The following is a 25,639-nucleotide window of genomic DNA, read 5'->3' as shown; positions in this document are numbered from 1 at the left end:
CATCGCGAAAGTGGGCGAGCAATGGGCGCGATGCCGCCTTCTAAGTGATCAATGATGGGCCTTAACTCAGCGTCCGATCGTTGTTTAGCGAGCAGGTCCGGTCTGCTGAGGGCTCCCAGGAAGGCGCTGTCGTCTTCCTCGTCAGGATTCTGAGATGCCACAGGTGCTCTTGATAGCGTGTCAGCATCTTCATGTTTCCTACCGGACTTGTATACGATGGTGATGTCGAATTCCTGGAGTCGCAGACTCCAACGTGCCAATCGTCCAGAAGGGTCTCGGAGGTTGGTCAACCAGCACAAAGCGCGATGATCGGTCACCACTTTAAATGGCCGCCCGTAGAGATACGGCGTAAACTTTGTAGTAGCCCAAATAACCGCAAGGCACTCCTTCTCTGTGGTGGAATAATTGGACTCTGCCCGTGACAGAGTGCGGCTCGCGTAGGCTTAACTCGTTCAGTTCCGTCTTGCCGTTGCACCAGGATAGCTACGAGACCGATATTGCTGGCGTCAGTGCGCACTTCTGTGTCAGCATCCTCATCAAAGTGACCGAGCACGGGAGGAGAAGACAATCGACGCTGTAGCTCCGCAAAGGCAGTCTGTTGTTCATCAGTCCAGAGGAATGGTACGTCGTCACGTGTAAGACGAAATAGCGGCTCTGAAATCTTCGAAAAATTTTCAATGAAGCGCCGATAGTAGGCACACAAGCCCAAAAACCGTCGGACACTTTTCTTGTCGGTTGGAGTGGGAAAAGCAGCTACGGCATCAGTCTTCTCGGGATCGGGCCGAACACCTGCCGCGCTCACGACGTGACCAAGGAACTTCAGTTCCTCGTAACCGAAATGGCATTTCTCTGGCTTGAGTGTAAGGTCAGCCGATCGAATGGCTTCAAGTACATTCCGAATGCGTCGAAGGTGCTCGTCAAAAGTCTCCGAAAAGATAACGACATCATCGAGATAGACGAGGCAGCTTTTCCATTTGAGGTCAGCGAGAACTGTATCCATCATTCGCTGCAATGTGGCTGGCGCGGAACAGAGGCCGAAAGGGAGTACTCTAAATTCGTAAAGGCCGTCCGGAGTCACAAACGCAGTTTTCTCACGGTCCCGCTCATCTACTTCAATTTGCCAGTAGCCACTTTTCAGATCGATAGAGGAGAAATACTTCGCGCGCCTCAGTCTATCCAGAGAATCGTCGACACAAGGCAATGGGTACACGTCTTTCTTTGTGACGTTGTTTAGCTTCCGGTAGTAAGCACAAAACCGAAGCGTGCCATCTTTCATTTCAACGAGAACGACTGGCGATGACCAGGGACTGCATGAAGGCTGTATTACGCCGTCTTGAAGCATTTCCTTCACCTGCATTTGAATTGCATGTCGTTCGGGCGGGGAAACACGATAAGGCTGTTGCCGTATGGGGGACACGTCGTCATAGGTGATGATACGGTGTTTCGTAAGCGACGTTTGACGTACCTTCGACGACCGTGCAAAGCAAGAGTGGAACTGGAGCAACAGCTCACGGAGGTGTTGTTTGTTCTCTTCAGGAAGCGTAGGACTAATGTCGACGTTGCGTATAGATGGTTCAGCATTGTCGACTGCCTCGGACACAAAACACTCCGTGACGTCGGCGATCGGGTCGGCGTAGGCGATGACAGTACCGGGGAAAAGGTGCCGGTGTTCATAGCTGAAGTTCGTGACAAGAACTTCACAGTGGCCATCATGGAGATCAATAAGGCTTCTTGCTACGCAAACACCTTGAGAAAGCAGGAGAGAGCGATTGCCTTCTGCGACCGCTTCACCATGTAAGAGTCTGTCACATGCCACCTGAACCACGACACTTGCACGTGGTGGTAACGTGACAGCGTCGTCGACGACACGAAGAGGTGCTCGAGGGTGGATGGTGTTGGTCGTCGCTGCCGCGCTCTTTGTCGAGAAAGTGACGAGGCGTTGGCGAATGTCGATGATAGCTCCGTGCTCCCTGAGAAAGTCCATGCCGATGATTAGGTCTCGAGAACACTGAGGGAGAATGCTCAAGCTGGCAACAAACGTAGAGCCGCGAATCTGTATTCTTGCCGTGCACATGCCGAGTGGGGTGACGATGTGCCCGCCAGCTGTACGAACTGGCGCTTGATTCCAAGGCGTTGTCACTTTCTTCAGAAGGGTGGCCAGTTTTTCGCTGATTACAGAATAATCCGCTCCAGTGTCCACTAAAGCAGTCAATTCACGGCCGTCGAGGAGTACAGGAATGTCCAAGGAAATTCTTTTTCTGTAATCAGCAGGTACCGTCGTCGTCGATGTATCGTCGGTCCGCGTACGCGTCAGTAGGGGTCCTTGAGCACGTCCAGACTGAGCGGCCTCGCCCCCGAAGGCCGCTGTGGTTAGTTTCCCGGCGCGGGCTGGGCGACCGACCCCGCACCACACTCGAATACGTACGGCGAGTCGGAGAAAACCGCCGCGGCGAAGGGGAGCGTGACTGGTGTCGAGTTGATGGGGATCCGCACTGTTGGGCAACGTATTGGTCGATTTCAGGAGGACGCTGGCCGAACCTAGGTCGCGGCGAGTTTGCTGAAAATCCGCGTAGTCCGAGCTCTCGATAGGAGCACTGTCGGTAGACGTGCCCAACTTCACCACAGTGAAAGCAAAGGGGACGGCGATCAGGTGCCCGCCACACGTCTGATTTCCTTGGGGCCTGTCGGTGGTCCTGGTAATACGAGCCCGCTTGGACGGGCTGTAGCATGGCCGGGCACGCGGTGAGAAGCGGGGATGGAGGTGGGGCAGGTTGCCTCAAAGCTTGCGCATACGACATGCGGGAGCTGTCAGTTCTTAGTGGTCGAGCTTCGGTGTTGAAGGGTGGTTCTCTTAGCGCTTGCTGGACTTCGTCACGGAGAACGCTGGACAAGGAGTTGAGCGTCGGCTGTGAGGGTACCGACAGCTTCTGGAGTTCTTCGTGGATCACGGAACGAATGAGCTCTCGAAAGAAATCGACGTGGCCCCCGAGAGCTCCGAAGAAGTCCGTAGGTGAGGCAGCGTTCACTTGGCGTTCGTATGATGGTGCCCGCTGCCGAAGCGTCTGTTCAATGGTGACGGCCTCGGAAAGAAATTCTGACACAGTCTTGGGAGGACTGCGCACGAGACCGCCGAACAGCTGCTATTTCACTCCGTTCATCAGGTACCGCACCTTCTTTTCTTCCGACATGCTGGGGTCGGCTCGTCGAAAGAGACGCGTCATGTCCTCGACGTATATTGCGACACCTTCGTTCGGCATTTGTATACGGGACTGAAGATCACGCTCAGCTCGCTCCTGGCGATCAGGGCTCGCATACGTCTCAAGAATCCGGCGTTTGAATTCTGCCCATGAATTTAGGGCATCTGCACGGTTCTCGTACCAAACACGTGCACCATCGTTAAAGCTGAAATATACGTTTTTCAGTTTCTCTGCGTCATCCCACTTGTTGCACGCGGCAAAACGTTCATAGTGGACCAGCCAGTCTTCAACATCCTCATGTATGGCGCCGTGGAAGGGATTTGGCGTTCGCGGGTTCAGCAGCGTGCAATGAATCGGCGTTGGGCCTTCCATACCTGTTGGCGTGGTCGGAGCTGCCATTTTCTCTGGGAGGAGGCCAAACTCAGGGGCTTGTCCACGGATCCTTCTGCTGGCGCGGTGTACAGGCGTAACCACCGGTACGGGGCTGGAGCTCCTACTGCTCGGAGGGGTGTGGTGCATAGATTAAATTACCCCGCACCTCCACCAGTTTTTCACGCTCTAACACAAGAATAAGTGACAGTAGGATCAGCCAGAGATGAAAAATGCCAAGCACTGAGCGACGGTTCTCCAGCTGGCGCGGGATCTTCGACTTCGTCGTCTTCTTCGCCGTTTTGCTGGGCACGCAATGCTGAATGTTCGCTGGCTCAAAACACCAGGTGGCAATATTGTTACGAGCATGGGGAAAAGGGGTTTATTTAGGCGTGCGAGAGCAGGAACGGCAAGCTAAGAAGAACAGGAATGGCCGCTGCACAGTCTTCGTTCTCCTCTTCCCATTTCTTCTTGATCCCCGCGTCCCTTTGACGCACTTGGACGTAACATACCTCCCCTCGCAGACAAAGCCCCCTGGGCGAGTCAACTAGCTTGTCATGGCGTGCATGATTTCAACCATGCGACATGCGCGATTTGTGTCCTCGCAGAACGTCTACCAGTGTTCGTGAGGCGCGTGAGAGTATAGTTCACTTCGCTGACTTTGTCGATGACAACATACGGTCCATCGTAGTTTGCCAGCACCTTTTGACACAAACCACGCTTCCTTGTGGGAGTCCAAAGCCAAACGAGATCACTAGGGTGATATGTAACAAGCCAATGTCGTGCGTCGTAGTGAGCTTTGGAGTTTTCTTGTGATGCCAAAGTCCGAAAACGCGCAAGTCGCCGAGCCTCTTCAGCGAGGCATAGCGTATCGGCGACCGTAGGATTGTCGTGGTGGTAAAAAGGGAGGTCAGTGTCGAGCGTATACTGGGGCGGCCGAGCATATAGAAAGAAGAAGGGGCTGTAGCCCGTTGTCTCGTGCTCGGCGGTGTTGTAGGCGCAAGTAATAAACGGTAGAACTTCATCCCAATTTTTGTGATCGGACGCAACATACATGGAAAACATATTGGTGATTGTTCGATTAGTGCGCTCAGTGAGGCCGTTCGTTTGCGGATGATACGGCGTCGAATGCCGGAGGTGCGAGTTACACAACGCACAAGCTCTTCCACGATGTCCGCCGTGAATTGACGTCCCCGGTCACTTATGATAGCACCAGGCGGTCCATGTCGTAGAGCAATAGCGTGAAGTAAGAAAAGTGACACTTCGGTGGCAGTTGCCGATGGTATAGCCGCCGTCTGGCAACAGCGTGTGAAATAGTCGGCGCAGACAATTATCCAGCGGTTCCCCTTAGATGACTTTGGAAAAGGGCCTAACAGATAAATGCCAACTTGCCGAAAGGGTGAGCTGGAAGGCGGCAGAGGTTGAAGGAGACCAGATGGGGCAGTGGTTGGGCGTTTCCGACGTTGGCACTGTATGCAGCTGGCGACATAAAACTCAACCGAATGTCGCATCCGGGGCCAGTAAAAGCGTTCTTGAATGCCATAAAGTGTGCGCACAGTGCCTAAGTGACCGGAGGTAGGGTCATCATGCATAGCCTGAAGGACTGCTGGCCGGAGACGCTCCGGCACCACTAGAAGGAAGCGTGCACCAGTGCTTGAATAGTTCCTTTTGTACAGGAGCCCGTCACGTACACAGTAGCTGCTTGTTGCACTTGAATGGGCAGAAGTGAAGAGTGGCTCCAATTTAGTGTCTGTCCGTTGTTCTGATTTGAACGCATCAATATCTGGAAAAGTGGGTGTCACAGAAGCGACCAGATGATCAAAATCGTCTGCGTCGAAATCCGTCGTGGCAAGCGGCATACGGGAAAGGCAGTCTGCGTCACCGTGTTTTCGGCCACTCTTGTAGGAAACAGTGAAGTTATATTCCTGCAACCTCAAAGCCCAGCGCGCAAGGCCACCACAAGGGTCGCGAAGGTTCACAAGCCAGCACAGAGAATCGTGGTCTGTGACGACTTGGAATGGGCGTCCGTACAAGTACTAGTGAAATCGCTGAGCCGAAAAGACACAGCGAGGCATTCTTGCTCTGTCACCGTGTAATTCCGTTCAGGTTTGCTTAATGAGCGGCTTGCATAAGCAATCACGTGCTGACGGTCGGCATAGCGTTGGACCAATGCGGCACCCAGACCAACGCCACTAGCATCTGCGTGGATTTCTGTCTGCGCAGTAGGATTGAAGTGGCGAAGGATAGGTCGGGAGGTTAACAGGAACTTCAGCTGACGAAATGCAGAATCGCACTCGGGTGTCCGCTCAAACCGTGCGTCTTTATGTAGCAGATTTGTCGGAGGATAAGCGACGTCAGCGAAACCAGGAATAAATCGGCGAAAGTAAGAGCAAAGACCCAGAAAACTACGATGTTGCTTCACTGACTGCAGTGCACTGAATGCCTCGACAGCTGGCGTCTTGAGGGGATCAGGCCAGATACCGTCTTTGTCAACAAGGTGACCCAGCACAAGGGTTTGACGGTCACCAAAGTTACATTTCTTGGAGTTCAGAACCAGGGCAGCGTTTTTGATGCAGTGGAGGACAATATCCAGGTGCGTATTGTGCTCATTGAATGTGCGCCGGAATATAACAACGTCGTCAAGATAGCACATACAGATGTTCCACTTTAACCCACGCAGAATGGTGTCCATGAACCTTTCAAAGGTTGCTGGAGCGTTGCACAACCCAAATGGCATCACATTGAATTCGAATAATCCATCCGGGGTTATGAAGGCTGTTTTCTTCTTGTCTGCAGGGTGTATCGGGATTTGCCAATATCCTGAGCGCAGGTCCACTGAAGAAAAATAAGAGGCCTAATGCAGGCAATCAATTGCATCATCAATCCGGGGCAGGGGGTATACATCCTTCTTAGTCACGGCGTTTAATCTTCGAGAATTGAGGCAAAATCTCCAGTTACCGTCTTTCTTTCTGACAATTATGACCGGAGCTGCCCAAGGACTCGAGGACTCTCTTGTATTATTCCACTTTTCATCATGTCACTCACTTGTTCCCCGATTATCTTCCGCTCATTAGGCAACACGCCATAAGGCTTTTGCCTGATCGGGCGCGCAGATCCCGTATCTATAGTATGGCGTGTTCGTGACTCGGGAATCGAGAACGCTTTGTCAGGCTGCGCAAAGTCAAACACTGACAGATGCTTAGAAAGCGTATGCACCAAGGTATGGCGCTCCCTTGTGCTGAGTGACTTGTTTATAATAGACAGAAGCTTTTTGTCAGAGACGTGGCCAAGGTCAGCAGGTTCACATGGCGAGTCTGTTAGCACGGCTACGGACGAAGACGTGTATTCTGTAAAGTAGGCGAGCTTCACACCGTCTGGAAGCAGGACGGGTTCCGCTGAGCAGTTGGCCGCCCACTAGCCAGCACGCCCGTTGCCGATGGATACCACACAATGAGGGACAAAAATGTTCTTCTTCATACAATTTAGATGCATTGGCTCTATGGAGGCATCGAAACTGTCTGGAACTTCACCGTGACACACCACCACCACGTACAGAGAGGTGGACGCAGGCACAACAGTATCTGCAGATACAAAAAGTTCACCTTGACTGCAAGTCTCCTCTAAGAGCCCGGACGAAACATGGCCATCGACGCAAACTTTCCCCGTGCGACAATCCACGGTCGCACCACACTGTCGCAAAAAGTCGATGCCCAAAATCACTGCGTGCGTCGATCGGGGAATAAATACAAACTCCGTCGCGCAAACGCCACCAGCCAAGGATACGTCAGCAGTGCACACACAAACAGGGCCCAACGACTCGCCGCTCACTCCACAAAACGTTGCAGCCTGGTCCCACCGAAATACAACTTTACGCACCAGCCGACCTTTAAAACCGAGACTCATTACGGATATAGTTGCTCCGGTATCCACTAAAGCCATTGTAGAAACACCATCAACAAGTACATGCACTTCGTTCTTAATCATAGCAACAGCAGGGGGCATTTCTGTCAATAGCACGTGTCGAGCGACCTCACCCCCATCGGCCGTGCTAGCTACTTTTTCGGTTGTGAAGGCGAGGTGGAGCGGCCCACTGGCAATGGAGATTGACGTAAACGCGGTGCACGAGAAGTCGGCGGTGGCGTTAAACTCCTGTCAGATGCCGGCGAGCGGCTCCGGAAGCTTCCCTGCCAGTAATCGGTGCCAGAAGGGACGCCAGCTGACCAAGAGGTGGTGTACGGCTGTTGAGTTGTCCTCGTAGGAGGTGTGAGCCTTGTTGAAGATCCGGATCGACCATTCCACGTTGTTGTGCGACGATTGCAAAACCTCGCTATGTGGCCCGCGACACCACATTGAAAACACACCGGCAGATGCCTCAAATAGCGATGTTCTTCCATGTAGTCATGCATGTTGCTGTCGACTGCATAGACAGTAGGTGGGTGACATTCATCATGGCTAGGCATCGGCCGCTGGGAGGCGTGCGTGCGGCGTGGGCGCGTGTCGTAGTCATGACCTTGATAGCTCATGGTCCCTCTCGTTTGTGGGGCAGACCTATACTCGAGGGTCGCTGAGTTCACCGTGGGTTGCCATGATGTTGAAACGGTCGTGTTTCTCACCTCGTGTGGTGAGTACACGCCAGTGATGCCGGGTGTGCAACGGCACATCTCTTCCTGGTGGAGCAACTCTTCGCGAACAATCTGCCGTATAGTGGATGGAAGGTCAACGCACGAGCTCGGATCTAGACTTGCCACCATAGTGACATTAGCCAGGCGACCAAACTTCGGTATTATCCGTCGCATCTTCAGCGTCTCAAAGGACCCGCAGTTTCGAATGACATCAGACACGGAATGCAAGCTTTCCTTGACGATCAAAAAATTGTAGACGTCTTCGGCTATTCCTTTAAACAAACGTCCAACTTTGTCATCTTCAGACATTTGAGAGCTGACTACTTCACACAGTTTCAGCACTTCTTCGAAATAAGACGTACAGGTCTCGCCGGAAATCTGAGCTCGTTGCGAAAGCGTCTGTTCAGCGCGTTTCTTTTTTGCGCTAGAGTCTCCAAAACACGCTCTGAGCTCCTCGAAGAAAAGCTCCCATGCAGTGAGCGTGTCTTCGTGATTCTCATACCAGACGAGCGCTGTGTCGGTGAGGGAAAACACAACAGTGGACAATCGTGCGGTTGAGTTCCAATCGTTACACCGGCTCACCCTTCGGTAGTTCTTGAGCCACTCGTCGACATCTTCTCCGGCTTTTCCTCAGAAAGTGAGCGGCACCCGGTAGTATTGCCACGGAACACCAGGTGTTGGCCTTGAAGCCACGTCAGATCCTTCGGGAATCAGGCAGGCGTGTTCGGGCATGGCAGGTGAGGGTGGCGGAAGTCCGGCAAGTCCACGGCTTCGGCGAAGTTGTAGCAGCGTAGGCTCCGTGGTTACGAGGTGTACCCCGCACCGTCCAACAATTTGTTACAAGCACGGGGAAAAGGGGTTTATTTAGGCGTGCGAGAGCAATAACGGCAGGCTACGAAGAACAGGAATGGCCGCTGCACAGTCTTTGTTCTCCTATTCTCCTTGCTTCTTGATCCCTGCGTCCCTTTGACGCGCTTGGACGTAACAATATAATTGAAATTGCTTCTGACATTATCCTCCTTATCTTCCATCCATATTTCTTTGTTTTGCAAAGTTTTCTTCTCAATGATTTCATGCTGCGGTAATTTTGACTTGTTCCTCAGTCTTTCCCACGTTATATTTTCGGACATCCTTAACTTTTTTCTTGATCAGTTTTGAAAGTTTTTCGACTTCCACCTGATCTGCTAAGTTACACCCTGCCATCATTTGGCGCTCCATTATTATGTCATTTCCTTCTTGCGGCTGTTACCTACTAGTCGCTTTGATGCCTTACATCCCACTCGAATTGCTGCTTCTGAAGTCATCACATTTGCACTTTCATTGGTTGCATTGATGTTATACTCATTTTCACTTCTAAAGCTGCACATTTATTTGCGAGCACAAGGTTCGCTAGCCTAGCGTAACTGCCCAGCTTTATTCTACTTAACACTTCTGCATCCTACACTAATGCTGGAGTGGCAGAGAGTACGCATTTCATTTGTTGTCTCTCCAATAGGGTATTTTCAGGTCAAATTCCTGTTATTTCGCTTCCTGAAGAAAGTATAAAATATTCGGAGCCTATTCCTTCTCGCGAATTCTACTAACATATCTCCTATCACCAGTTTATGACTGAACTCATACACAGCACAGCTTAGTTAGAGTAGCGTAGAAGCTCCTCACCGCGTAGGAACTCTGTGGCCGTGAACCCACGGATATCCTGTCCCGCATTATACATGTAATGAAAGACCGCACCGCTTCACTTGGTACATCGATCCTTCGCGAGCTCTTCCTGCCGCGACTGCCTCAGCAAGTTTTCATGGTGTCTAATGTGTCCTACGAATCCCTCGACTTGTCAGTACATATAAATGACAACCTCATGGAAGTCGCTGTGCCCACAGCGAATGCCATGGAGGGACTACATGGGCCAGTTCCATTCCGCTTATGGGTGCTCGTCGACGCCTTGCACCATTAAGTTGACGTAACTTGCTGGTTTCAGTGGGCGTTGGCGGCCAGCAAGTATGCAGACGTGGCTAAAGACATGGTTCTTCTTTATCCAGCTTCTGGATTTCACCTGGACTTCATTCGTTGCCTTGACGGATCAACCTGCTATCGTGGTGCGCCAGATGAATACTACCGCCCGCCACGTGCTGCTGACGGCGGCAGATGATTATCCAATTCTTGTTTCCAAGTTCCGCCTGGAAACAGCACCAGTGCTCCCTCTGGGCTGGTCAACCACATCACTGATGACGTCACCAGACGTGCTGTACTTATGCGACCAGGCATCGTCCGCACCTCTCAGTGGGCGTTGGCGGGCAGCAACTATGTAGACGCAGCTAAAGACATGTTTCTTCTTTATCCAGGTTGGCACTTTCTATTTCTTGCATTCTAAACGCGCGAGTAATCGCTACTTGCTGCTCGTCCCACGCCCACATGTTTCGGTACTTTTGGTTGCGGATTGCTTTCGAGATTTGAAGATGTTGCTATTGTCCGGTGATGTGGAGCAAAGCCCTGGTCACGATAAGGTTAAAAAGGGTAATGCTGAAGTACTGGCTGCCATAAATGCTCTCCCGAGTACGATGGAAGCACGACACGCTGAAGTGATGTTTTCATTTGATGTGGTGAAAGCTAGTGAAAAACTCTTGGAAGAACGAGTGTCTGATATCACCACGAGATTAACAACCGTTGAAGGGAAAGTAAGCGTTCTCGAAGGCACACACAATGTGGATGCAACCTAAGTTCACCGCATTGCTGCTAATACAGTGCGACGTGAAAACGCTGCACTGCAAGCACGCCTTGATGACTTTCAGGACTATTCCCATCGTGAAAACTTAATTGTGTGTGGTTTGAAAGACAATCCTTCAGAAAGCTGGGTTCACACTGAACAAGCCGTACGAGCCGTGTTTGCAGATCATCTACATTTAGAATTTCCTGCAGGTGTAATTACACGAGGGCATAGACTTGGCTCCTTTTTTACTGGCAGAAATCGTCCTAGGGTTGTGAAGTTTGCTTCGTTTAATTATTAAACGAGCGCATAGACTTGGCTCCTTTGTTACTGGCAGAAATCGTCCTAGGGTTGTGAAGTCTGCATCGTGTAAAACAAGAGAGAATGTTTAGCACACAGGTCCAAACTGAGAAATACGGGAGTCGTTCTACAAGAGGAAATCTGTAGAACAACAAGGCAGATAGGTAAAAAGCTGATCAATTTCGCCAAAGCTACCACACAGCCCTACAACCTAAGACATAATCGATAATATATTATTAAAAAATGCTACGTCTACTGCACAGAAACTGATAACGTCTGTGAAATAGATTCCCCTAGCGCCTTTACATCTGGTATCCACGTATTTTCTTCAGATCCGCAACACGTTGCCAGTTTTCCTCCGGCACACGCCCTCGACAATCCTTCAACTTCCAATGTGTCACACCCTCATAGTGCTCCGACTTGGGAATTACTGGCCGTTCAGACGAAGCACATCGGCGACTATTCATTCCTTCTTACGAACATCAGAGGTATATTAAAGAAGCGTGATACCTTGTCATGTTTAATGGACACGTGCGTAGCCGATATCGTTGTTTTAACCGAGACTTGGTTGTCAAGTAGAGTCATAAATTGTGAACTCTTTTCTTGTGAAAAGAAATATACAGTGCACAGACACGACCGAAGAGACCGATTAGGGAGTGATGTTTTGATTGCCGTTTCTTAAGACAAATTCTTACGTTGTCCCGATCCAATCAGAGCTTGAATTTCTATGTACATGCGTTACCTTAAACCATCCCGATGACATTGTTTGTGCATGTTATCGGCCCTCGGTTACTGCCACCACGTTCTGTGATGAACTCCATGATAGTCTGAACAAAGTTGTGTCTAGATACCCGAAAGCGCTAATATTTCTTATGGGGGACTTCGATTTTCTAGGTATTCAGTGGAGCAAATCTAACCCCATTGTAACTACTAATTCATCCGAGTGTATAGCTTTCATTGATTTACGTTCTACATTTAACCTTTCGCAGCTTGTACAAGAACCAACTCACGTTACCCCTTCGTGTGCAAATGTACTCGACCTTGTGCTCACCAACTATCCCGATTCTGTCTCTTCCCTAACGCTACTCCAGGTCTAAGTGATCACTTTACAATCCATTTTACTACGCCATCGCGCTCGCGCCGCCCATCGAAACATTGCACCATTGCCTTGCACCATTAGGTTGACGTAACTTGCTGATCAACCGCAAATTAGATTAGCTAACCACCGAGGTGAGCTCACTCAAACAGACCAATGTCACAGTCAAGAAGCGTTTCCCACGAGTCAACCACAACTCCAACTGGTTGCCTAATTTGTCCCGATAAAAAAATATTGGCGCTGTCACCAGTACAGTGACCACGCTTACCAACGCCCAGGCCATGCACTGGTGGGCCCGGTGCCACATTGCCAAGCTCGAGCCACCTCTCCCACGTCATCGATTGAATCACCAATGTACAAATTCGTCTTCGACACGGCTGCAGACGTATCCGACATCTCTCCTACGCTGTAGAAGCGCCTACACCATCACACCATGTCGCTTACCGCCTCAATGCCGAGGACTTTCGACCCCACGCTACACCACGGCGGCTACATGCCAGCACGAACGACGCAGCTCAGTCTGCCGGGGACCGGGCACTGGCGAAGTGAGGAAGGCGCAGCTTCGCCTCCGCATTCACCCCGCGCTCGAGTCAGAGGGCACATGAGAAGAACCTCTGAGGCATCTACACATCCGCACACCATGCTCGGGGTCGCCTTGCCTGTCCATGTTACCGACGCCTCAAAGCAGCTACAAAAGGGGCTCTCACGCCTCAACACATGCCCGTAATGGTCTTCACCGAAGATATATGATGCCAACTGAGGTCACTGGGTATGTGCCAGTCGGTGTCTGCCACTCAACAATGACAAGAAAGGCATTATTAAATTTAATGGAAGGTGGGGATTCGTAACTCACATCACACGGATTCCTCAAGGACCTGATTCTTTGGCAGGTTGCGTCACAAGTACGCTGTGTATGTGCCACGTTTAGATGACCATTTTCATGTACACGCTTTAGCGAGCTGCGCCATGAATGCACTAGGTATGGGCCGTTCTTAAATGAACCACTCGCCAACTTGCGTCTTTCTGCTTTTGCTAAGGGCGCAAAGTAACATAGACAAAAAAATGACAACACGGCGCCTATAAACTCGCCCACCACCTTGCTCTCGTGGATAATCGTGCATATTCTCCTGGATGTGCAGCAAGAGAAAGAACAAATGTCACCCCTCGAGCGTCCTAACGAGCCACGCTTCTCCCTTCAGAGGCCACTCGCGTAGTTCTATGCAGTGCCGCAAGATCTTGCTGCGTGATTGGAAAGAAGAGAGAAAGAAGAACGTGCGAAGCGCACGTCGCGTTTTGCGGCGTTCGCGCGCACCAAGGTGCCATGCACATGGGTGGTTGTCAGTAATCTTCGCGGAGATGTCACCGAGCGGTTTTGAGGAAAGAAGAGGTTGATACAACCAGATCAGTTAGAGGCTTAGGTAGCGGTGCAAGGAGAGACATATAGAAGTTTTGAGGAAGAGAAAGAAAGCTTAAGGTTATCTATACAAAAGTACTAGTGTGAAAATCATGTATGCCGTACCTCATTAGGTCATGCCCACTTGGTGACTATTTGTTTCTGCCCCATTTCAAAGTGGATGCCAATAAAACTTCATCATCACCAATTTCGAACGTGGTTGGCGTGTTGGTGGCACAAAAGAGAAGGCTGTTTCAGGTTTGTGGCATAAGAGTACGGGGAACTCAAACAACGGAGGGGCACAAAAACGAACTTCGAAATAATGGCTCGGAATGTTTGATGCTGGTAATGTTTGGTCACTAAAATCAGATAGGTAAGGCATTCGGCAAAATAAGAACAACCACCTCGGTGGCGCACCCAGCCATGCCGTTTCAAAGAGGACGCTGAGAATGACCAGAAAAGAGTGCCGTTGCAATACAGACTTCATATATAACTCGTTTAGACGGGGCAATACGTTTGATCGCTAAAGTGATTCACTGCTCAACGTAGTACTGTCGAGAGTCAGGGCCAGATGGGCCTTTAGGAATGTTTGGTTGCCTTCAATGTCATCTACAATACATTGCGCAGCTTTCTTTAAACGTGTGACGTGACATGAATGATGTGTCATCTGGTGAATATCATGATTTGACAAAAACGTCGTGCACGCTTTGCATATCAAGGCATAACAGAGATTCCAGTATTCACTTTACATAATAAATAATATACAGGCCGTGTCATGATAAAAATAACATTTTCAGCGTGACATGATGCATATACGACATAATAAATGGTATGGCATGAAAGAAATGAGATAACGACAGGAGCTGTGGTGACACCAGATGATACGCGTGATATGCTCAACGTAGTACGCGTGATGATACGCGTGATATGCGAAAATGACATGAATTGCAGACATAAGATGTGTAACATGCATACAATATTATGCATAACACGATATGAGTGACAAATCATGGCATGTATTTGTGATGTGAATAACACAGCATCTTGTGACTTTACTATAGTACTGTGCATGCACGACGCGATATGAATGATGTAACGTAAATAGCAAGATAAATATTTATGTCAAAGGGTTCGCTGTCGTCGTACCTGCAAGTAGTGTAAACGCATGCAGGTCATTTCACTGATGTGATAATATATCTGACACGCATACCATGAGATTCCTGTTGTAATATTTTTATTTTTTATTTAGTACATACTGCAGACCCTTTTCAGGGTCCAAGCAGGACAGGCATATATTCTTAAAACTCAAAAGATACAGAACACAATGAAAAGAAATATACATAAAAATGAGGAGACAAATATTGCAAACTATTAAGATGTCATAACATGGTTCCAATCGGATATTGTCCGCGGAAAAAAGGAATATTTAAAACAGTCAGTTTTCGCAAAATACGGTGTCAATGAGTGAATGTGATGATGTCGGGTATAACGTGTGGTTAGAGGGGATATGTACTGTGAAGGATCCAAAGCAAACTTATGGTTAAGTAAAGAATAAAGAAACTCAAGGCGATACTTTCCTCTTCGCGTTTCAAGTGTTTCAATATTGTTAGCCGCCATGAGGTCAGTGGGGGAGTCGGTGATTTTAAATTTGGAATAGATAAACCTAACAGCTTTTCTTTGAACCCTTTCTAATTTATCTATGTTAAGTTTAGTGAATGGGTCCCAAACAACCGAAGCATACTCGAGCTTTGGCCTGATGTAAGTGTTATACGTTAGAAGTTTTACGTGAGAAGGTGAATTTCTTAGTTTATGCCTCAGAAAACACAGCTTTTTAAATGCAGAGGAGCATATGTTATCTATATGTGAGTTCCAGGAAAGACGGCTTGTGATTGTTACACCTAGATATTTGTAGCTATTAACCTGCTTTAGTGTTGATGATCCGAGTGTATACACGTGGTTAATTGGGTTCTTTTTATGTGTTATTTGCATCGAAACTGTTTTTTCAGTGTTAAGAACCATGGAAAACTGGTATACGTGGTATGTAAACCACGAACGTCATAGCATGACGTTATGCATGTCATTCATGCATATAAATAATTCCTCTTATGGCACACATCAAAAAATGACCGCGAAGAACCACAAAGAGACATAAGTGACATTTATGTTATTGGTATTAAAAATATGATGTCATGAGATGGAGTGAAGTCAGGTCACGCATATCATGAATAAGTCTAGTTAACGGTGATTTTTTTAAATATACAGCAGAACCCATCTCATTATGACTGTCGACGGTGATGCTATTATCACTGAAACAATCGAGTGACACATTGTATTGCTGAAGTCATGTTTAGTTAAATCAGTAGTAATCATATTCTTATAGGGAGTTAGACAGCACGTCAGGCCGGGAGGTACGATCTCTCCAATGCTTTTCACAGCGTGTTTACAGAGGTATTCAGGCACCTGGATTGGTAAGAATTGGGGTTAAGAGTTCATTTCATTTCATTTCATTTATTAATACTGTCAGCCTCATTGAGGGGCTATAACAGGAGTGGAAAAAACGGAACTGAACAGCAAAATAAGTAGTACACAACATATTGAAAACCATAATTATGCATTAGTTAAAAGGAAAAAAAAAAGATCATCTCGTGAAATGCACACATAAACAAAAACAAAAATGCATCACTCAGAAATCAGAACAGTAATCTTATACAGCAGCAATCGTATCTCATCGCCCTATGCTAGTGCCATAGATGAAATTTTCTAAGTGGCGTAGGAATTCAGCTAATGATGTCGATCGAACAGCAGAATCTGGAAGAGAGTTCCAGTCTCTAGAAATTCGGGGAAAATAACTAAACTTGAAACAATTATTTCTTACAGTCGGTAATGGGATAAATTTACTATGACGATGCCTTGATGTTTCATTAGTTTTGATCTCAAAGTAATCTGATTTATTTATTTTGAGATAATTATTGATAATGAGGTAAAGAGTTTTTAGTCTTTCATATCTGGTTTTGGTTTCTAGCATAGGTAGTTGGGCTTGTTGGCAGAGTTCTGTTGGAGAGTGGTTCCGGCGGTATTTGTTAAAGATAAACCTTACAGCCAGTCGCTGAATCCTATCAAGCTTGTGACAATTAGTTGCTGTGTGAGGATCCCACATTACTTTAGCATATTCGATTATCGGTCTGACTAGGGTTTTTTAAGCGAGGCATTTTACATCCGGAGTAGCACTGTGCATAGTGCGTCGCATGTACCACAGTGTTTTAAAAGCTTTGGAAATGACCATTTCATTGTGGGTGTTCTATCCTAGATCTGATGTAAATGTTATGCCTAGGTATTTATACTGACCGACTCTTTCAAGCATATAACCGTTGATTTGATAATTGCAGTCAAGAACATTTTTCTTTCTAGTTACTGACATGAACACAGACTTTTTAAAGTTTAACTCCATCTGCCAGTCGTTACACCATTTCACTATTCTTTGCAGGTTTAAATTTAATTTAATCTGGTCATCAACTGTATGTACGGTGTTGTACATCACACAGTCTTCTGCAAAAAGTATTAATGGAACATCGATGTTACTTTGTAAATCGTTAATAAAGATCAAAAATAGGAGTGGGTCTAAGACGCTACCTTGCGGTACACCAGAAGCAACGGGAAGTATGCTGGACTGACAACCTCTAACAGTTACATACTGTTCACGGGAGGATATATACGCAGAAAACCATTGTGTGAGTGTTCGATTTTGAAAGACCGCATTAATCCTATATAACAATTTTTGGTGCGAAACTTTATCAAATGCTTTTGCAAAGTCAAGGTAGATAATGTCTGTTTAACCACGTGAATTTATTGTTTCTGCGAGGTCATGAACTATTTCTATCAGTTGGCTAATCGTGGACAGTCCCTTTCGAAAGCCATGCTGACGATAATACAGGATATCATGCTGGTCGAGATAGCCGAGCAGGTGTTTGGATGTCATGTGTTCAAGTAACTTCGAAACTGTACTAGTGAGCGAGGTCGGGCGATAATTACTAACAGAATTATTTCCGCTTTTATGAACCGGTATACCTTTTGCTCGCTTCCAATCAGTTGGAAAGCATCCCCTACTCAAAGAAGACTGAAAACTTTTGGACAAGTATTTAGATACCCATTCAGCGTATCTATATAAAAACTCATTAGGGATACAATCTTGACCTTGGCTTTTCCTAATGTCAATATGTAATAGCAGATTTAGAACACCTTGCTCGTCAATCTGTAAAACAGCAATAGGAGGTCTTTCAGTGTCAACATTAAAAGGAGGCAGTATACCATTATCACGTATGTAAACAGATGAAAAATATAGATTAAAATCTTCAGCACGCTTATGGGCGTTTTCCTCGGTCTGAGCAGGGTGCAGAACTTTAGGCGGATTTATATAGCGCCAGAATTTGCCAGGTGACTCGTGAAGAAATTTTGTGAGCGTCACATTATAGAATCTGTCTTTTGATTCCTTAAGAAGTCTCTTCAAATCCTGACTCATGCGGCGAATACATAGTTTATTTTGGGGGTTTGGGTTGGGTGAGTAAGCCTTACGTTTGCGTTTAAGTCTTCGTTTGAGATGAAGTATATCTCTGGTTATCCAGGAATTCTTTTTATTCTTGCGCTTAGTTTTCTTAGGAATAAAGTGATTAAGGCACCGTTCTGCTAATTGCGAAACGAATTCCCATAGTTGGTCCGTGCTAGCCCCTAAGTCATACAGCTGCATAAAATCTGAATATGAATAATCAAGACAGTCTGTCACAGGAGCGTCATCAGCGTCATGAAAATTAAAGAACCTTTTTTTGGACGAAGTACTTATGACATCTGGTGATGCCTTTAATGACAACAAAACCATCCTGTGATCTGACAAGCCCTCCAGTGTTTCACATTCGCAGACAGAACTTTGTATTCGTTCGGAAACAAAAATTAAATCAAGTACGGATGATGTTGTAGGACATATCCTTGTGTAAGCAGACACAACTTGAACTAAATTATGACAAAAAGCCAGTTCAAGTAACTGCTCTCAACTAGGCACTTCTCGTGTTCCAGGCAATTGCGAACACCAGTCAATGCCGTGTAGGTTGAAATCTCCAAGTAACAATTTCCTACTATCCTGAGGCAGGTAAGTGTCCATAAATGTTCGTAGATTTACCAGGACGTCCAACGGAGCATTTGGAGCCCTGTAAACACCACCAATGACGACTGTTTGTGTATCTAATTTTATCTTGACCCATAGTGCTTCTATTCACATCTGGAAGTACAGTAAATGCTATGTTGCCTTTGATAATTAACGCAACTCCCCCCCTCTGTCTTCTCGATCCCTTCTTACTATTTTATAGTTAGGAGGGACTGTGGACAATACGTAGGTAGTTTGTCGACAATACGTCAGTAAGTTGCGATTTGCTGATGGTAATGGCTTGCTTAGGAAATCAGAGGACCAATTGAAATGCATGCTCACTGAGCTGGACAGGCAAAGCAGATAGGTGGGTCTAAAATTTGGTCTGCCGAAAACTAAATAACGTTTAACAGTCTCGGAAGAGAACAGCAGTTTACGATAGGTAGCGAGGTGCTGGAAGTGGTAAGGGAATACCTGTGCTTAGGGCAGATAGTGACCGCGTATACGGATCATGAGACTGAATTATTCAGAAGAATAAGAATGGGCTGAGGTGTTATTTGCAGACATTCTCAGATAATGAGCAGCAGGTTGACATTGTCTCTCAAGAGAAAAGTGTATAACCGTTGTTTCTTACCAGTACTCTCTTACGGTGCAGAAATCTGGAAGCTAACGAAAAGGGTTCTACTTAAATTGGTGACCACGCAACGAGCTATGGAAAGAAGAATGATGGGTGTAACGTTAAGGCATAAGGAGAGAGCAGGTTGGCTGAGGAAACAAACGTGAGGTAATGATATTGTAGCGGCAGCAGCATCGGCGTCACACGAGGAATGACGTAGACGCTCGCGTCTACACGAGGCACGAGCGACTGGCACGCTCCGGCACGGGCTAGCGTTCCAAAGATTCATTAAAAAGAATGCTACGCTAAGCGAGGGAGCGTCGGTTCTTCCTCTCCTGCGAGAGCCCGACTTTACCGGTCTACGTGACCGCTCGTCGCCACAATATCTTAGTTGAAAGCAAGGAAAAGAAATGCGCGTGAGTAGGGCATGTAATGAGGAGGGAAGATAATCGGTGGTATCTAAGAGTTACGGACTGGATTCATAAGATAATGTAGGCGCAGCAAGGGGGCGGAAGAAAGTTAGGTGGACCGATGAGATTAAGAAGTTTGCAGGGGCAACATGGCCACAATTAGCACATAACAAGGGTAGTTGGAAAAGTATAGAAGAGGCCTTTGCTTTGCAGTGGGCGTAGCCAGGCTGATGATGATGAATCATATTGACACTTGCGTTGCTTCGGTTACATGCGGCATATATGGTTGCCAGTATCAGCCTACTTTGGTATGGTGTTAGTTTGGCAAGGTCGCCCCTGAGCATGAAAGCACAATGCCGAACTTAAGAAAAGCATTCTGTGACGACGATCGATTGACACAGAATTTACGATGTCCACCAAACGACAAAGATGGTGTGACAACAGTGACACTGCGATTCTTAAACTATGTCGACGGTAAGAAAACTGAAAAATGACAAAGATGCCATAGTGCCAATTCAACGACGATCAGTGCGTGAGGACGATGGCTTCACGAAGAGGGTATCATGACTACCAGATGACTTAGCTGGAATGAAAGCGATGACATCACACTAACAGTATGACTACAGGTTCGGGACGCTAACTGTACAACGTCGCAGTGGTGACAATGACACGACAACGCAGGCATATTTACTTTTAAAAGACAATAACATATTACGATAGAGTGAAAACGAAATAAGGACGTCGTTCAACGAAGAATGCGATATAGCGAAGACGACGGCATGACTACAATGGATTCAGTTTCAGAGATTCAGAGTTGAGGCTTGCGCTGTGGTTCACCATGTCTTGTAAGTGGTCTTCGTACTAGATGTGGCTAAAGTGGCACCAAGGTCATTAAGCGACGCACACGGGGGTCGTCAAAATAGTTATGCTAAAAGACGGCATTCCCTAAACCAATGTGCCAAGAGATGACAAAGCACTCGTAGGAGCGTGTTTCGTAGAAGCGAGCCATGGTGACGTGGCCTTGGGTAAGGGAGAAATGAATTCCGCTGGGTACCACCTTTTAGTACCCGTGCTACTTTTAATCCCCATGCAACCAAAAACCACTAATTGCTCGCTCATCCCTAAAGCGGGGATGTCGGGTAGCTGCCAGCTGTGAGCAACTGGAAGTGCTTGCGGGGTGGGACGTAACGTAGTGCCACTTCCGTAGGGGCGGGAGAAAACGGGCGCACTGAATGTACGCGTTTTCTTGTGCTTGTTGTTTGACCGATCTAGACCAAGCTCTCAAAAACGGAAACTAGGCATGAGACAGGACAGTTGTGGGGATAGAGCCACGACCGAAGATTCCTGCTGAATTAGGTGCTTCCTCCAGCGGTAGTCGGCTCTTTCATGGCGTCGCCACGTGCGCTCGAGACATTGAGGGAGGTCGCCTAGGACCCACCACCTATGTCATAATTATGCATCCCTAATTTATGGGATTGCGTTTCCGAACTGATGACGATGGAAAACGGCAACGTGATGGCAACGGTATAGTGACCATGGACGACCAAAACTCCAAGACGAAGATAGAATGATGACGATGGAACGCCCAGCACGCCACGACAACGACTGCGTACGACCGAATGCATGCCGACGCAACGGTGACGAAGCCATGCGTACGAGAGTAAAGGCATGACATTGAGTGCGCGACGATGGCATGATGACGATTGTAATATGGAGAGCCAGTGACAACGTTGGCGTGATGACAACTTCATGACGAGAGTCAGATGACAAATCTGGAATGACGATGAAGCAACGACGGCGACATCACGACTGCCAGCACATACCTAGCCACCCGAGGTATGAGACAACTTGGGTAACTGGGTCGGTGTAGAAAGCGTGATGATGGCTGCATGGTGACAGTCAGATTACGAAACTATGAGGACGACAATATAACGACCTTGATGGCATCAGTACATAGCGGCCTAATCTGGTATGTAACTTGTAGCAGAGCACCGCTCTATAAGGCCGAATACATAGGAAGATAGATAGATGGCCCCAAGACGCCGGAAGTGCTCAAATAATGATATTCGCACAAAAATTTTCAGTACGGTCTCGGAACGACGTAAGACGTGAAAAAGACAGACAGACAGATAGGCATACGGATAGATAGATAGATAGATAGATAGATAGATAGATAGATAGATAGATAGATAGATAGATAGATAGATAGATAGATAGACAGACAGACAGACAGACATACATACATACATACATACATACATACATACATACAAACATACATACATACATACATACATACATACATACATACATACATACATACATACATACATACATACATACATACATACATACATACATACATACATACATACATACATACATACATACATACATAGAGACGGACGGACGGATGGACGGACGGACGGACGGACAGACAGACAGACAGACAGACAGATAGACAGACAGACAGACAGACAGACAGACAGGCAGACGGACGGACGGACAGACAGACAGACAGACAGACAGACAGACAGACAGACAGACAGACAGACAGATAGACAGACAGACAGACAGACAGACAGACAGACAGACAGACAGACAGACAGACAGACAGACAGACAGATAGATAGATAGATAGATAGATAGATAGATAGATAGATAGATAGATAGATAGATAGATAGATAGATAGATAGATAGATAGATAGATAGATAGATAGATAGATAGATAGATAGATAGATAGATAGATAGATAGATAGATAGATTCATCGTGTCTAAAGAACAGAAAACGCACCGAAGACCGTCGACGAGTTTCTTCACGAATTCAGCAGCATTGATAAAACTCTTGAAATGCGGAACCGCCAATTCAACCGCCGAACAATCCCAGCAAACCACGCCGAAGTTCACTCATTGGTCACCGACGACCTACGCGAGACAATTAGAGCAATCGTGCGACAGGAACTTCAGATGATGTTCCCAAAACCCAAGCCTCAGGTTGCCTCGATCGCTGACGTCATGAGAGAAGTGATCCAGCGGTCACTGGAACTTCCCAAAGCGCAGGCACAATCGCCACAGGCGATGATCTACGGCGCCTTCACCCGCCGTCAAATTAATCATCCGCGTTAGCGCCAGGGCGTTGTAACGGTTCAGTTCCGTTGCTGCCACCAACTCGCCCACCCCTCGCCCAGCGAAACTATCCAAGGAAGACAGACGTCTATAATAAAGACAGATGGAAGTCTATATGACACCATAAAAAAAAACACTGGTTTGCGAGTAGACATGCAAGTGAGGTGCATGGGGTAAGAGTTCTCTAGGCAAACGCCACCCCCACGTCTGGATCAGAAGACGAAGAAAACATTACCTCGGCATCTAGGCTCCGAATAAAAGCCGATTATGTCTCACGCAGTTCTAGGAAACCGCATGCAGGACAACGCGCAATGGAGCGCACATAAAAAGTTCTCAGGTGTCGTTACACGTCGCGTCAGACACGAGAAGGTGAAAACGTTATAAAGCCTACTGTTATTCTAGATTATCCACCTTCGTCATAATCATCAACATCATCATCTGCCTGTTTTATATCCACTGCAGGACAAAAGCCTCTGCCCGCGATCTCCAATTACCGCTGCCCTGCGCCAACCCATTCCAGCTAGCGCCTGCGAGTTTCCGATTTTCATCGCTCCACCTAGTCTTCCGTCGTCCTCGATTCCTTTCCCTTCTCTTGGTATGCGTTCTGTAACCCTAATGACCCAAGGGTTATCTAACCGGTGCATTACACGACCAGACCAGCTCCATTTTTTTCTCTTGATGTCAATGAGAATATCGTCTATACCCGTTTGCTCTCTGATCCACACCCTTCCCTTTCTGTCTCTTCAAGTTATGCCTAGCATTTTTCGTTCCATCGCTGTTTGCGCGGTCCTTAATTTTTTCTCAAGCATTTTTGTCAGTCTCCAAGTCTGCGCCCCATATGTCAGCACTGGTAAAACGCACTGATTGTACACCTTCCTTTTCAATGATAATGGTAAGCTTCCAACTATATGCGGTGCAACCGATTGTTATTCTTCTGTGAATTTCTATCCCAAGATCAGGAATCCCCGTGAATAATTGATCTGGGTAAACGTACTTCTTCACAGACTCTAGAGGTCGGCTGGCGATCCTGAACTCTTGTTCCCTTGCCCGTTTATTTATCATTATCTTTGCATTCTGCATAATAATTTTCAGACCCTGTTAAGGTCCTGTTGATGACCTGTTAAGGTCCTCAATCAGTTGTTGTAATTACTCCGTAGTGTTGCTGAATAGAACAATGTCATCCGCAAACCGAAGGTTCCTGAGGTATTCGCCGTTGATCCTTACACCTAAACCTTCCCAGTTTATCAGCTTGAATAATTCTTCCAAGCACGCAGTGAATAGCAATGTAGAGAGTTTGTCTCCTTGTCTGACCACTTTCTGTATAGGTATCTTCCCGCTTTTCTAGTGTAGAATTAGGTTAGTATCAGAACTTCTCTAGACATTTTCAAGGTATTTGCGTAAGTGTTTTGCACTCCTTGATTACGTAATGCCGCTTTGAATGCTGGTATGTCTATTGAATGAAATGTTTTTTTTTCGTAATTTAGGAAAGTCATATAAGGAGGCTTATTGTCCTCTACTGATTTCTCAATAACCTGATAATTGACATGGATGTGATCTATTGTAGAACACCCTTTCTTCACATCTGACTGTTAGCTTGATTGACTAATGTTCAATGTTGCCCTTATTCTGATGGAGAATATTTTGGTAAATATTTCGCATAATACTGGGAGTAAGTTTATTGGCCTATACTTTTTTAGTTCTTTAACCTCGCCTTTTTTGCGGATTAGTATCATGTTTGCATGCTTCCAGCTTTCTGCGGCCCTTCCAGTCGATAGACACTTCGCATAGAGAGCCGCCAGTTTTCCTAACATTATGTATCCTCCTCCTTTGTATAAATCGACTGTTATTCCATCCTTTCCAGCCACATTACTGGTTTCATGCCTTGCAAGGCCCTTCTGACCTCTACTCTAGTTATAGGAGGAGTTTCTCTATCCTGTTCATTACTGTTCAAATTAGAGGTAGTCTGACTTCTCTGGCTACTGCACAGGTCAGTACAGAATTCGTCCGCTGCTTTTAGTATATCTTTGAAATTGCCGATGATAATACCTAGCTTATCTTTCAGTACCTACATGTTGGTTTGTTCTATACCAAGTTTCTTTCTCACTGATTTCAGGATGCGTCCATTTTTAAGCGCTTTTTCAGTCTTTTTCACGATATAGTTTCGTATATCACTTATTTTCGCCTTGTTGAAAAGTTTTGATAGTTCCACGAATTCAACCTTATCTCTTGAGTTGGACACTTTAATTTTTTCTCCTTTCTTTATTAGGTCATTTTTTACTTGGGAGAGCTTGCGTACTTTTTGCCTTGATGCCTTCAATGGCTACCACTGAAGCCAACCTAGTTACGGTTTCATTCATCAGCTACATGTCATCATCATCTCTCTGTTCTAAGGCTACATATTTGTTTCCAAGTACCTGTCTGAAATTTTCTGCTTTTACCTTTCCTGCTCCTAATCCTTAACAAAGAGGACGCCAAAGAATTGAAAAATTATAGACCGATCAGCTAACTGTCCGTTGCCGACAAAGTATTCACTAAGGTAATTGCAAATACAATGAGGAACACCTTAGACTTCCGTCAACCAAAGTACCAGGCAGGATTCTATAAAGGCTACTAAACAATAGACCATAGTCACACTATCGCTCCGGTGATAGAGAAATGTGCCGAATATAACCAAAC

The 25,639-nt window shown here is 46.8% G+C and overlaps 1 protein-coding gene across 1 annotated transcript in view; it reads right to left on the bottom strand.

The window, feature by feature from the left end:
- LOC135905549 (uncharacterized) overlaps positions 1-25,639 on the bottom strand; it is a 162,004-nt gene that overhangs the window by 84,351 nt on the left and 52,014 nt on the right. The window lies entirely within an intron of this gene.

This window comes from Dermacentor albipictus, unplaced genomic scaffold, assembly GCF_038994185.2.
Source record: "Dermacentor albipictus isolate Rhodes 1998 colony unplaced genomic scaffold, USDA_Dalb.pri_finalv2 scaffold_47, whole genome shotgun sequence".
Classification (NCBI taxonomy): domain Eukaryota; kingdom Metazoa; phylum Arthropoda; class Arachnida; order Ixodida; family Ixodidae; genus Dermacentor; species Dermacentor albipictus.
The sequence above is the reverse complement of the archived record's forward strand: the minus strand, read 5'-3'. Positions and strand labels throughout refer to the sequence as shown.